Source organism: Seriola aureovittata, chromosome 1 (assembly GCF_021018895.1).
Source record: "Seriola aureovittata isolate HTS-2021-v1 ecotype China chromosome 1, ASM2101889v1, whole genome shotgun sequence".
Taxonomy (NCBI): domain Eukaryota; kingdom Metazoa; phylum Chordata; class Actinopteri; order Carangiformes; family Carangidae; genus Seriola; species Seriola aureovittata.
Window position 1 is genome coordinate 10,084,785 of NC_079364.1, and position 12,604 is coordinate 10,097,388.

At 43.9% G+C, this 12,604-nt stretch overlaps 1 protein-coding gene across 11 annotated transcripts in view; it reads left to right on the forward strand.

Annotated features, from left to right (window-relative positions):
• Positions 1-12,604, forward strand: part of baz2ba (bromodomain adjacent to zinc finger domain, 2Ba) — a 67,233-nt gene that overhangs the window by 12,852 nt on the left and 41,777 nt on the right. For all 11 annotated transcript variants that reach the window (XM_056384338.1, XM_056384371.1, XM_056384347.1 and 8 more), the window contains exon 2: positions 230-275. The gene's annotated coding sequence lies outside the window, so the exon portion shown is untranslated. The remainder of the gene's footprint in view (positions 1-229; positions 276-12,604) is intronic.

The window sequence follows — 12,604 nt, forward strand, 5'->3', positions numbered from 1 at the left end:
ATCACAAATACTAAGCTGTGCAACTTTAACTTTGATATCCAGGTAGTTTCAGGGGCTTCATCTTCTTCAGGCTCTCAAAAGGAAAACTTCCAGCATTATCTCAAATATAATGCATATAAACTAATCATTTGACTATCTTACAAGTAGTGGAGACACATTTTATTCCTATGACTCAGATTATATTTTTGACCTGAACCACACTGATCTTTTGTTTCTGCTTTTTCTCCAGGTGTTACAGCAGTTATGTCAAGGAGCTGAAGACATCTCTAACGTCAGTGAGTATCCAGTATAGTAAAGAGTATTCACATCCCCTCTCTCTTGTCTCTCTATCCCACCGGTGTATGTTTGCGTGTTACAAAATAGTTGATGTGTGACTTAAAAAATATATATTGTCACACATTCCTGCTTTTACAGTTTTTTTATGGCATGCCAGAACAAACTTGCAGACTCCTCCAGTTTCAGGCCTAATTTGATTTTCATTCATTCAGTGAAAGAGGATGTTTTTTTTTTCTCCCCAATTAAATTTAACAAGAGCCCCTTGAAAAGCAGTTGTTATGATTACATTACAAATTCGGGGTTCATTCAGTGAATCAAGCAATTAATTAGATTTCTCCCATTCTAATCAGAATATTTGTCTGAAACGTACGCGCCTAATAAACATCCTTTGAGTTTGCTATCTGTTCATAGCCAGCGGCGAATGTAAATGGTTGTTAACTGTGCCCTACAGTGCTTCTAGGTTAGGATCTTGGATTGTGTTTAGTTGTTCATATATGTATTGCTACGTGCAGCTTTGCTCTTCTCCTGTCTCCGTCCCATTCTTTCTTTCTTTTTTCTTTCTCTTTTCTTTTCTGTCTGAGAGCTAGCTGTACTCAGGGGCGCGGCTGCGTCCTCAAGGCTTCACTTCACACACACACCAAGGTGGCAGTTTGTTGTTCCACACACAGACAATGACTTGCACTTTTCTCTGCTGCCTGACTTGATGGCCTTGTGCCTGCAAGTGTGTCACCAGATCAAATGGGATCTTTTATGAGAAGGTTTTTACTGAATGCAGAGCTCAGGGAAATACTTGTTTCGCCTGTGACTGTCTCTTTAGCCTTGTGTGTTACCAGACCTGATTCTATCAGGTTTAACCATTACTGCTTCATCTCTGGCTGTGAATGATACATTATATCCCCCGCAGGTTGGTGTGAGCTGGTTGTATCATTTGTGATAAGTATTGATGAGTCCTCTCTTGGGGAATCAATTTCTAGGGGGGTGCAGCCTTGTAGCTGAACCCCCACCGCTGGCTGTCACTGACTGGTGTCTTGGCTGCCTGACTCTTCCTGCAGCCCCATAGAGAACAAGCACAGCAGAGCACAGGGAAAGATGGAGCTCGTCCAAACAGCTATGGTGTAATTAGCTGACATTTGTTGCTTGGAAGACAAGAGAAGGGAAAAGGAAAGAGCTGCTCAACTCAAACACCCAAAGGAATATGCAAATGTTGAGAGTGAGAGAAAATGAAAGAAAGACAGAGAAATTTGTCTAATGGCAGCGAGATATAATTATATTACATTCACGTATGTGTATATGTGTGTGTGTGTGTGTGTGTGTGTGTGTGTGTGAACCCATTGAACTTTATGAGTATTCCTGTCAGTGTTTTGCCATTGGAAAGCACAAACCATTGGTCTCCAGCATGGACTAATAAGTATGTTAGCATAAGAATGAGTAACCAGGACATTTCTCTGCTAAGAGATGATACCTTTGTCTCCTGCTCAGCGTTGTTGTTTTGTAGAGCCCATCTTAAGGCTTTCAACTACATCAGCTAGGCATTACACAGCTGAGATACACACTACCCACATGAAGCAGCCATCCACAACCGGGCTGATTCTCTGGTTCCAGGAAGGTTGTGCGTGTGCGTGTGCATGTGTGTGTGTGTGTGTGTGTGCGTGTGTGTGTGTGTGTGTGTGTGTGTGTGTGTATGTGTTCCCATGTGTGTTTGTGTGCATGTATTTAGGGGAGAGTGCTGTAATGCATGTGGACTATCTGTACTTAAGCCAAGGTGCCGTGTGAAGGAGCAGCAATGCTTACGCAGCCCCATCTGCTTGATCCAAGCTTGAAATGCAATGCCTTTTAATGACAAAATACTGAGTGGCTTGGAGGTGTGCAGAAAAGGGAGGAGTGTGTGTGTGTGTGTGTGTGTGTGTGTGTGTGTGTGTGTGTGAGGGAGTGAGTGAGTGTGTGAGAGAGAGAGAGAAAGAGTGAGTGAGTGAGGGTGTGTGTGTGTGTCTGTTGTGTGAGTGTGAAATAGAGAGGAATAAAGGGAGAGGGAGAAGGAGAGAGAAAAACATCTCGAAGGTCAGGAGCAGCGGGCGGCCGTAGGGGAGAGACACGTGAGACAGAGATAGTCTTGCGTCAGCCCCACAGCAGTCCGCTCTTTATGTATGTGTGTGTGTATCTGTGTGTGTGTGTGTGTGTGTGTGTGTGTGTGTGTGTGTGTGTGTGTGTGTACGTGTGTGTCCTGTGGGGCCAGCATTTTCATCCGCATCCCACCGTGTGTTACAACGGAGCAGCATGCCAGTGTTTCTATTCTGAGTGTCTTGATCTGCAAGAACAGAGATAGATAGATAGATAGATAGATAGATAGATAGATAGATAGATAGATAGATAGATAGATAGATAGATAGATTTGTGCCTACATGTTGTACATTACAAATTACCTTGAATCAGTCAGTCATTGAGCTACAGGCTCTTGTGACAGTGGAAGGGGAAATTACACCTTCTTGCCTGAGGGGAAAGAATTTGTGTGTCTCGCTGCCTGTCACAAAACCTGATAGGGTTTCATCAATCCTAGGAACTACTATCATTTTTCAGCTCTTATTCATGAGCTCTCTTTGTTTCTCACAGTGTCTTTTTCCCAATGCCCTTTAAACTGGGGCTCTGTTAGATTGGGGAAGTGTTAGAGATAACCCCTAAACATTTAGTACTTTGTACTTGCCTCGGAGCTAAGATTGTTAAAAAGCTGCTGCGAGATTGTCCTCAGGATAGGGAGCAGCGTAGATTCAACAGACGCACTCCACACAGCATTAGTTTGGGTTTACCCATCCGTGTTTCTCTCTTTCACTGTCACTCCAACTCTCTCTCTACATGCACACGCACACACACGCGAATGCGCACACACACACACACACACACACACACACACACACACACACACACACACACACACACACACACACACACACACACACACACACACACACACACACAAGAAAACACCTCCCCGGGCCCACGTGGTCTCAACAGGGCTCAGTCCTCTCGCCAGACTTTTGATTCACCCCCACTGCCAAACAGCCTCTGCTCTCCTTGTCCCCTTGAAGGGCTGCAGTGTGGGGCGAGGCTGCTCTTTTACAGACCCTTGTGCCATGAATCACTGCTTGCACCCGGGGAGCCTCAGTCCACTCGGGGGCTGCCTGCCCGGACGATAATGTGCGTGGTCATGAGGGGGCCATTTTGAATGGAGGGCCAGACAAAACAGTAGCTAAAGAACCCAAGCTGTGAGATTTCCCAGAGAGGGCAACAACAGGAGCGGTCTGTTTGTGTCTGTGTGTGTGTGGGTTAATCTGTTTTGTAATGTGTGTTGTAGTAGGGGGAAGATGTTGGGCACACGATGCTGAGTTTGGGTGTCATAATGCAACATAATTGCATGCCAGTAATTTATGAAACATTAGGAGTAGACCTTTAAGCCCTGTACATCACAAACCTTTTAGCCCCACACAAACAGGATTGCAATTTGAGCCCCATGGACTCAGCCCTAATGCTTATTTCGCTGTTAGGTTTGAAAACAGGAGATGGTCAAGCCTTTGCCATCATTCCACTTACCTACCAACCTACCAGTCACATCATGCTCACATCTAAGATATCATTTTCTATTGCTGGGTCTTTCATAAAATACAGATTTGTTGTAATGATAAGTGTCATTTTAGAACATTTGTTGGTACTTGAATGAGACGCACGTTATTTTGGCTGAAATAAAGTTCTTTAGGGTTGATCAGCCTTTGTCCAAACAATGCATCGTCATAATGAATCTATGACATGGTTAATTGGGTTCAAAGGTTAAAACCTGATGTGACATTTTACATTTTATTGTTTGTTGTCCTTGCCGGTTCTATTGTTGTGTTTACTCAATATAGACATTTTGCTTTAATTTTTCAAAGACTAACAAAATTTGTTACTATGACTGTGAAACTAGTTACGATTAGCAAGCTGTTGTTATTTTCTGTGCTTAGTTTGTACATGTATGTAAGCGTTGCAGGGTTACTCTTTTATTGGGATAATTAAGCAGACCACACACACACTTTCTCTCTCTCTCTCTCGCTCTCTCTCTCTCTCTCTTTCTCTCTCTCTTTTCCACACACACACACACACACACACACACACACACACACACACACACACACACACACACGCACACATCAGACTCGCCCAACACCAGCTGTTGCCCTATGAGAGCCTCCAGGTTTATTGGGTCTATCTGCCGCGTTTATGGCCAAACCAAATCTCTTCAACTGTCTTTATTCCTTCGTCTCTGTCTTTACCATGGCCCCCTTGTCTCTTGACATCCTTCACAGCTTCCTGCCCCCTAACCCCCTTCCCCAGATCTTCTTTCTTCCTCTCCGTACTTCAAACACCCACACACCAAACACAAAGTCTGCTGTGGATCTGGTTTTCTGACTACAGTGCGTGCCTGTGGCTGGGAATAGTTTGTCCCGACTGGGCCTGTGTGTCCCAAGGCCTGTGGGCCAGGCCAGGTTGTAACCTGGATACAGCTGCAGTCCAGAGGAGCCATTAGCAGTGCCAGGAGGCCCCCAGCTCCCAGTGAGAGCTCATTACTGTATTTGTGCAGTCACACTTCTCCTATGAAACACAGCAGCGTGCCTGGTGAAACTAGCCAGGACATTGAGCCTCGGGGAAACCATTTCGGCTCCATTTGGAATTCTGAGAGAGAGAGAGGAGGAGGAGGCAGAGAGAGCAAGGTTTCATCCAAAGAGGACAACGAATACTAAGAATGATATTAATCATTAAACACGTCCGGCATTCCCTGTTCTTAACTGTGAGAGGGCGAGTATCTTTGTTTGTCGGATTTGATTTGCTCTTTGTTCAGCGTGTGCATGCGGGTGCATGTGTTTGTGTGTGTATGTTTGTGTGCTCTCTGAGGCCCAGTTCAGCTGTCTGGTCTGGTGTACAGATGGCCGAGTTCAGGCCTGCTGAATGAGATACCTTTTTTCTTTCCTCTGTCTCTTTATCTGTCTTTCCTTTCCTTTCCTTTCCGTTCCTTTCCTTTCCTCTAGTCTCTCTAGCCTTTTTTGCTGGGTTTCATTTACCAGTTACATCCCTGGCTGCCTCCTCTCTTTCATCACTGCATCTGCTGAGGGCCATCTTGGGCAGAGGAGAGTTTTTCCACCGCTCTATTTTCTCTCTCCCTCCTTCTTTATGCGCCTCTCAGGGCTCAGTGCGGCAGCTATACGCGGTGGCTTTGGAATGAAATGTCTCTTAACCGAACCATGTGCCCCGGAGCTACGGTAATTGCAGGTGAAATTCAGCTTCCTCTTTAAAATGCCATCTCTCATTTCCAGTTACCGGCCCCCTCCGTATCTCTCTCTCTTTCTCTGCCTCCCTCCCCTCCTGCCTCCCTCTCTCTCTCTCTCTCTCCCTCTGGCTGTCTTTCAGAGGCGTGTGAATCCCTCAGCCCCTGTCGCGTCTCTCTGCCCCAACAGACACTCCCACAATGCACAGCGCTGATGGTTGCACAGTGATATCAGCCATGCAGAGGAAAGGGAGGGCCGCTGCCTAGACACATACACATTCAATGTGTGTGTGTGTGTGTGTGTGTGAGAGAGAGAGTGCAAAGATAGTATGTGACAGAAACTGAAAGTGTGTGTTTGTCTGTGAGTGGGAGACAATCAGTATATATGTCTGTGCATATACTAGAGGAAAAGAAATGTATGTACTCGTGTGGTGTGTGGTGTGTGGTGTGTGTGTGTGTGTGTGTGTGTGTGTGTGTGTGAGTGTACAGCGTCAGCAAGGCGTGAGCTGTGTAGAGGTGACATCAAGGTGAACGTGGCGTGCAGAATGCTCTGCCGACTCGGGAGGCAGCAAATGGCTCTGTGGCAGATGGAGTCTTTGTCAGGGAAGAAAAATGGCAGCTCAAGAGCATCAGAGAGACCCCCCCTAACCCCCACCCCCCACTCTCTCTTTCACACACACACACACACACACACATGCACACATACACACACACCACTCTCTGTCTGTCTCTACCTCTGTCTTTTCTTTTTTGCACAGTTGGTCACACACACACACACACACACACACACACACACACACACTTAAAACACACTCATAGATGCAATAGATGCATGTACACACACATAAACACACACACACACACACACACACTCATGCACACACAGAGACAAATGCACATACACATATTGACACACATACATCTCCCCCCTTCCTCCCCTCCTTAGTGAGCTGGGCTGGCGGGCGGTGACCTTCCCCTGCTCGGAGGGTTCCCTGGCTGTTTGATCAATTATCCCTCTCCCATTGTTTACCAGGAAGCAGGAGTAGAGAGGAGAGGAGAGAAGGCTCAAAATGGCCACTGTCAGGTGGAGGGATCCATTTCCCTGCCAGCGTGGGGGTGGGGGTTAGGGAGAGAGAGACAGAGAGACCAGAGCTGTGAAGCATGCTTAGAGGGAAGGGAGGGGCGTCGTTCCCTGGCAGCTGGGATGATATGACATTATACTGAAGGTACAGCTCTGACAGTGGTTACCATTTGTGATGCTTAACATCATCTGTTTAATAGGTGGTTGTTAGTTCTAACAAACTTAAGACAATCAAACATTAGTTGTCTATATTTAAATCCCAAAAGAGCACATTGTTCCTGCTCTTAGAGCACAAATCAATCCCGTATGAATTTCTAAAATGTATTGTCATATTACATGACAATGTAATGCTACATTTACACACACATGTATGCATAATGCCACACTACCGCAGGTACACTTCCTATTTTTAGTGTGGGGAAGTGTCTGTGTATGTGTGTGTGTGTAGAGAGGGTGGGGGGGGGCACATACTCTAAAGGTCAGGTGGCAGAGAGAAAAAAACGAGTGGGAACAAATGATGCACTAAGCGAATGACACTCTGAGGTCCTGCTTTAATATGTATGTATCGCAGGTTGATGGCTGATTTCATTAGCGCCTCTCATTGTTATGCATAGATTGTCCTCCTGCAGCAAAATGAATATTGTATTCACACGCACGCTCACACTCACCCTCATACACACACAACAACTGCGTTTTCCAGGGAATACTGTATGTTTGGATCTTGCAGAAGACTTGAAGAAAAGGTTGATGTTTCCACAGGCTGTTATCTGTGTCAGCTATAATTAAAACAATTTACAGCGCTGTCATTTTAACACAGGTTTTTGGCGCTGCTGTGGACAATTCCTGTCAGGTGGTTGGTGTGATTATTTAGGGGTCCTTGTTGATATTGGAGTGAATTATTTTCAAGGTGGCAAAGGAAGGCTATCTTTGTTGAAATAACTTGAGCAGAATAAGTCATGTCGTGTCTGAGGGTTCAGATTACGTCACTTCGGTTTACCTAAATCTCTGTGTGTGTGTGTGTGTGTGTGTGTGTGTGTGTGTGAGAGAGAGAGAGAGACAGAGAGGGGGAGAGAGAGGAATATGTTGAGTGCTTACCCATTACTCTGTGTGTTAAAGTGACCATATGCTCAACATTGCACACAGAGAATACATATGTTGAGTGCGTGAAAATGCCTGACCGCCTCTTTCTAATCTTCCAAGTTGACGGTGTTTCAGCAGGAATTCCAGCCCTTAGTGGGACATGAGCAAATGTTCTGTGCAAGATATTAATAGCTATTGTGGGCGGAAAAGGAAAAAAAAAAAGCTTCTGCATTTTTCCATATGTTTTGTAAGGAAACAGTCCAGATGGATTATCTCTTGGTCTGGAGCTTTCTCTTGCCTCAACCAGCTCAAGTCCAAGTGGTGTTGGACTTGCCAGAGACGCACACAAACACACGCACACGCCAATGTGCTCACACTCCTCCTGTCTGAAGTGCAACAGGCTATTACTGATTAACATGTCTAAACTAAGCCAGTTCAAAACGCGTATGAATCACGGATGACGTGACGGTCTTTCTTCCTAACATACCTCACGTTCCTCGCAGTCACAGCGATATGTTTGTCGCCTTTCTATTTGTTGCCTGAGAAACCATGTTGGCTTGTCTTCTCACATTTCACACTTGGTTTCATCCCCTTAACCCCTAATGCTCAGCATGGATGGGCTGCCTGACCCCTTGAGTCATGGATGTTAGACTCATCGGCATCACAAGGGCCAGGCTTGGGCTTTATTTTGCCCAGTGATTGTAAGCACGGACAGGAGCAAACTTTCTTGGATCAAAGATGAGAAAAAAAATAAATCCACTGACTCTGTCAACACACTTGTCTGTTTCTGCTACAGATTGTAATTTCAAAGCTATTTGTTTGTGATTTTTGATTCGTTCTTTGGATTTGAACTTCTTTACCAACATAATTTCATAGTTCTTGTGAGCTTCACGGTCTCTAGTATTTGAAGACGTATCAAGACCTAGACATTCATACTTGCCCTTGCACCTTTTAATGTGGAAAGACAAAGCAATACACCCACACTTACCACCTCTTTCCTGAGTTGGCACACACACAGGCGTACACGCACATACACACATATACACATTATGTGGTGTGACAGGACGTCACATAGTTGGAGTTTCAGAGCAGGCTGGCATTCCAGGACAGCAAAGTAGAGATAAAATATCAGTGTGCTGCTGGTTAACTCACGCTTTTATCCTGTTTCTGGGCCACAAAGCGTGAAGGGTGTCTGTTTATGACACACACACACACACACACACACACACACGCATACCATGCACACGCACGCAGTACTTACACAGACCATTTTGCCTCTCCCAGCCAGTTAGACGACAGAGTCTAAAAAAAAAATTTAAGTGACAAAAGATGCCCGTAGTCATGGCTGCCAGCATAGACAAAAGCTATGCTCTTGTGTAGATGCATGTGAGTTTTCTTTTTCATGACACATGGTTTCTGGAAGCAGGAAGTCTGCCACACTGACTGACAGGATGTAGGATGATGTTGTGTTGGTGTTTGATTTGTGCTTTTAGAGGTCACATTCCCCTAAAATAGCTTTTTTTTTAGTGTGTTATTATGCAATACATCTACGTAAAGGTTCGGCTTTGTACGCGTGTCGATTCTTCTTTACCCAGTGGTGCTATATTTAAATGAAGAAATCATGAAATTCACCTAGTCAGCAACGGAAAAAAGAGCTTCCTCTCCAAACCGCCCACACCGCTTTCAGCCTTGTTGTGACTTGTTTATATGTCGTTGGAGGATTTCAGCTTCTTCCAGAACAATTGCACTCAAAAAACCCTCTGCTCCAGAGGATGAGAGCAGGTTACATACAACAGAACAGAGCTAAAAACACAAAAGTAGGAGTGGAGCTTGTGAGACAGGAACTGGAAGGTACTCCCTCTCCCACCAAGATGTGCCCTCTCTCTGTATGCATGTCAGGTGCATGCATGCTATTGTTACTTTCATCGCTGGTGTATGTTGTCACGTGCAGCTGTTTGCTCTCCAGTTAGCATACTGTGTAGTGAGTTAGTGGAGTTACGGCAGTGTGGAGCTTCTCTTCACTCGGAGCTTCTCTCTGATTTATTCTTAACATCTGTCTTTGGCAGGTGTGTGCAACCACAAGGTCCTCTCTCTGAGTCTGTGATGTAGCTATCATTGTGGGCAGTGTGTGTGTGTGTGTGTGTGTGTGTGTGTGTGTGAGCGCATTTTTGCAAAACAACAGAGAGGGCCTTCCTCCACCCCCTCCTTAGGATGAGTCATATTTGAGCCCTGTGTAATCCAAGCCCGTGTTTCATGTGTGTGTGAACAGACAGACCCTGAGCAGTGGTCTTGGTCCTGACTCCCTCTGGGGCAGTGAGTGGGTGAGACACGGCTATCAACAACAGGCCCAGGCAGCTTCGGTTTCAGCCTCACCACACAAGGAATCTACCCGTCGTGACAGGCACAGATACACACACACCATACACAAGCATACATTCAAGTAGAGCCAAAGCTATTCTTCTTTTCCCTGCTTAGCTCCTCCTTAGATAATATCAGGTGACAAAAAGGGGGCTGATGGCAAACTTTGTGATTGGTTTAACTATAAGGAAGTGTTAGGATCCAGAGGATGGGCTAGTGGATATCGTTTCAAATGAAAAGATAGTGTGACCTGATGGTGACGCTCAGTCTAACACAGGTAACTCTGTGTGTGTATGTGTGTGTGTTTGTGTGTGTGTGTTTCACATCACGTGCATATCCACCTGTGGGAGTGTGATTGCAGTGCAGTAATGGCGAGGTGGGGTTTGACACAGTTAACAATGGAAGCTCAAATATTTTGACTTTTTATATGAAATTACACAGGGGAAGTGTGGTGACACAGGAAATAGGGGCATGTCACAGGAAAAAAAGAAGTCTCTTTTGTGGATATTCTGTACGGTATTTCAAAGCACCCCATCACTGGTGTGACAAACTCTTTTAAAGGCACAGCTGGACTTTTAAAAGGGTCTTCTACATTTGCCCCCAGGGGGGAAAAAAGTGCCCTGGATAGAGAAGCGGAAAGGTGATACTGGCAAAATGGTAGCGTGAAACTGTTTCCCATTATGGCACATTATCTTTCTATTCTGTATGTAAGGCTAAAAGTCACATAGTTTATCACACATTGAACTGCAGAAATCGATCCCTTTTCTCATCACTGTAAAATATTTAGTTGAAATTTAAATCCCTCATGACAGTGAAAAAAGCCCTGCAGATGTAATATTCTGTATGTGTTGCCAGATGTATCTAGACATAGCCCTGATTTTGTCATTTGACAGTGATAAAAAAAAAAAGTAGGCAGAGACACTGAAACAAGAACACAAAGATTGGACAATGACATTTTCACTTGTGGTCATTGAATCTTTTGGGACCGGCTTTTTTCAGAACTGCTTTGAATCATAAGTCACAATAACAAAACAGAAAGAAAGAAAGAAAGAAAGAAAGAAAACCACGTGAAGGTAACATTATGAATGCCTTAAAGCAAAATATGGTAACCACCGTGTAGCACAGTTCTGGTCTTAATCTCATCTCATTGAATGGAGGATATCCTTAGCTTTGTCTCATTTTAAGCCCAGTCAAAGACTTTTTTTACAGACACTTAGAATTCCTGTATTCATTTTCTGCTGTTACATTTCCTGCCATTTTTACACCAGTGAGAGCCATGGTGTGTGTGTGTGTGTGCGTGTTTTTGTATGGCACAAAAAAACCCAATTCAACACACATCCATACCTACTTTTCATCAAAGTACAAATATTTTAACAAGTGCATGGATCAGTGGAGCTCAAAGTTAAACTGATTAATAGTGGCCTGTTTATTATTCTTGATGCATGCTGAATTGGCATTTAGCTTTAATTTATTATTTACATTTGGAAACAAGTGAAAGTGACTTTGCTCTAGTTACATGCTTGCCAGCTGTGAGCATTTTTGGCAAGTTACATACCAATTTCAACAATTTTCCTCCACTGTCATAGAAACAGAAAGCACTCATCTTTCAGCAGCAAATTTATAATGCATATTACAGGCTTTATTAATACAATTACAGGCTTATGGGGGAAAACAATGTGGCCCGCGAGGTCCATGACACATTGGAAGATTGAAGATTTCATAGCGTCTCTGGTTTTATTCTGACCGGGGACCTTGCATGTTGCATGTCACCCTGTCAAAAAAAGTTCTATGTTGTTAGTTTTTTAGTCTTGTGAATCCAGACAAAGCTTCCTTTTATCTAGTGTTTGTAGACCACTTTCATTACTGGGGGCAGTAAATATCATTACAAGGCTTCATGTCACTGAAGTCAGTTAACATCTCAGTGCATAATGAGTCGAGTTTAGAAAGCTTTTGGACACAAACCAAGCCCAAAGGCATAAAAGTTACTAGTTGCTTGTTATTAAATGGTATTTAGGACACATGCAGGCTTGTATTGTTTATTAATGGGCTACTTAATAATGAACCAATCTAGTGACTCCTAGTTGCTCATCTTTGGTAAAATGGCTTTAGATCAGTGGTTCTCAACCTCTTTTGGGCCAGCAGCCCCTATCCATTATCCAGGGCCCTTACTGCCCCCATTAAATAAAATGTAGGCTATTATTATTATTCCGTGTTATATCATTAAAAAAGCGTGTCATTTAATGCCAAGTAACAGATGTGATCTAACTGGACAGTTGGAATATCATTAGTTTCTCAGGAAGCAAAAAAGCCATGTGAATAGAAACTATATTTATGAGTGTTCAGCAAATGCAATTGTTCCAATGGAAAAAAACATGATTAGCCTATATATCATATATAATAGTATATTATTAAAAAAAGGTAAAAAAAAAAAAAACTAAACTAAACAAAACAATGGTTGTATATCACATATTACGTGTCATGTAATAGGGCAGAATTAATTTAGCAAATTTTTGAATGGCGTT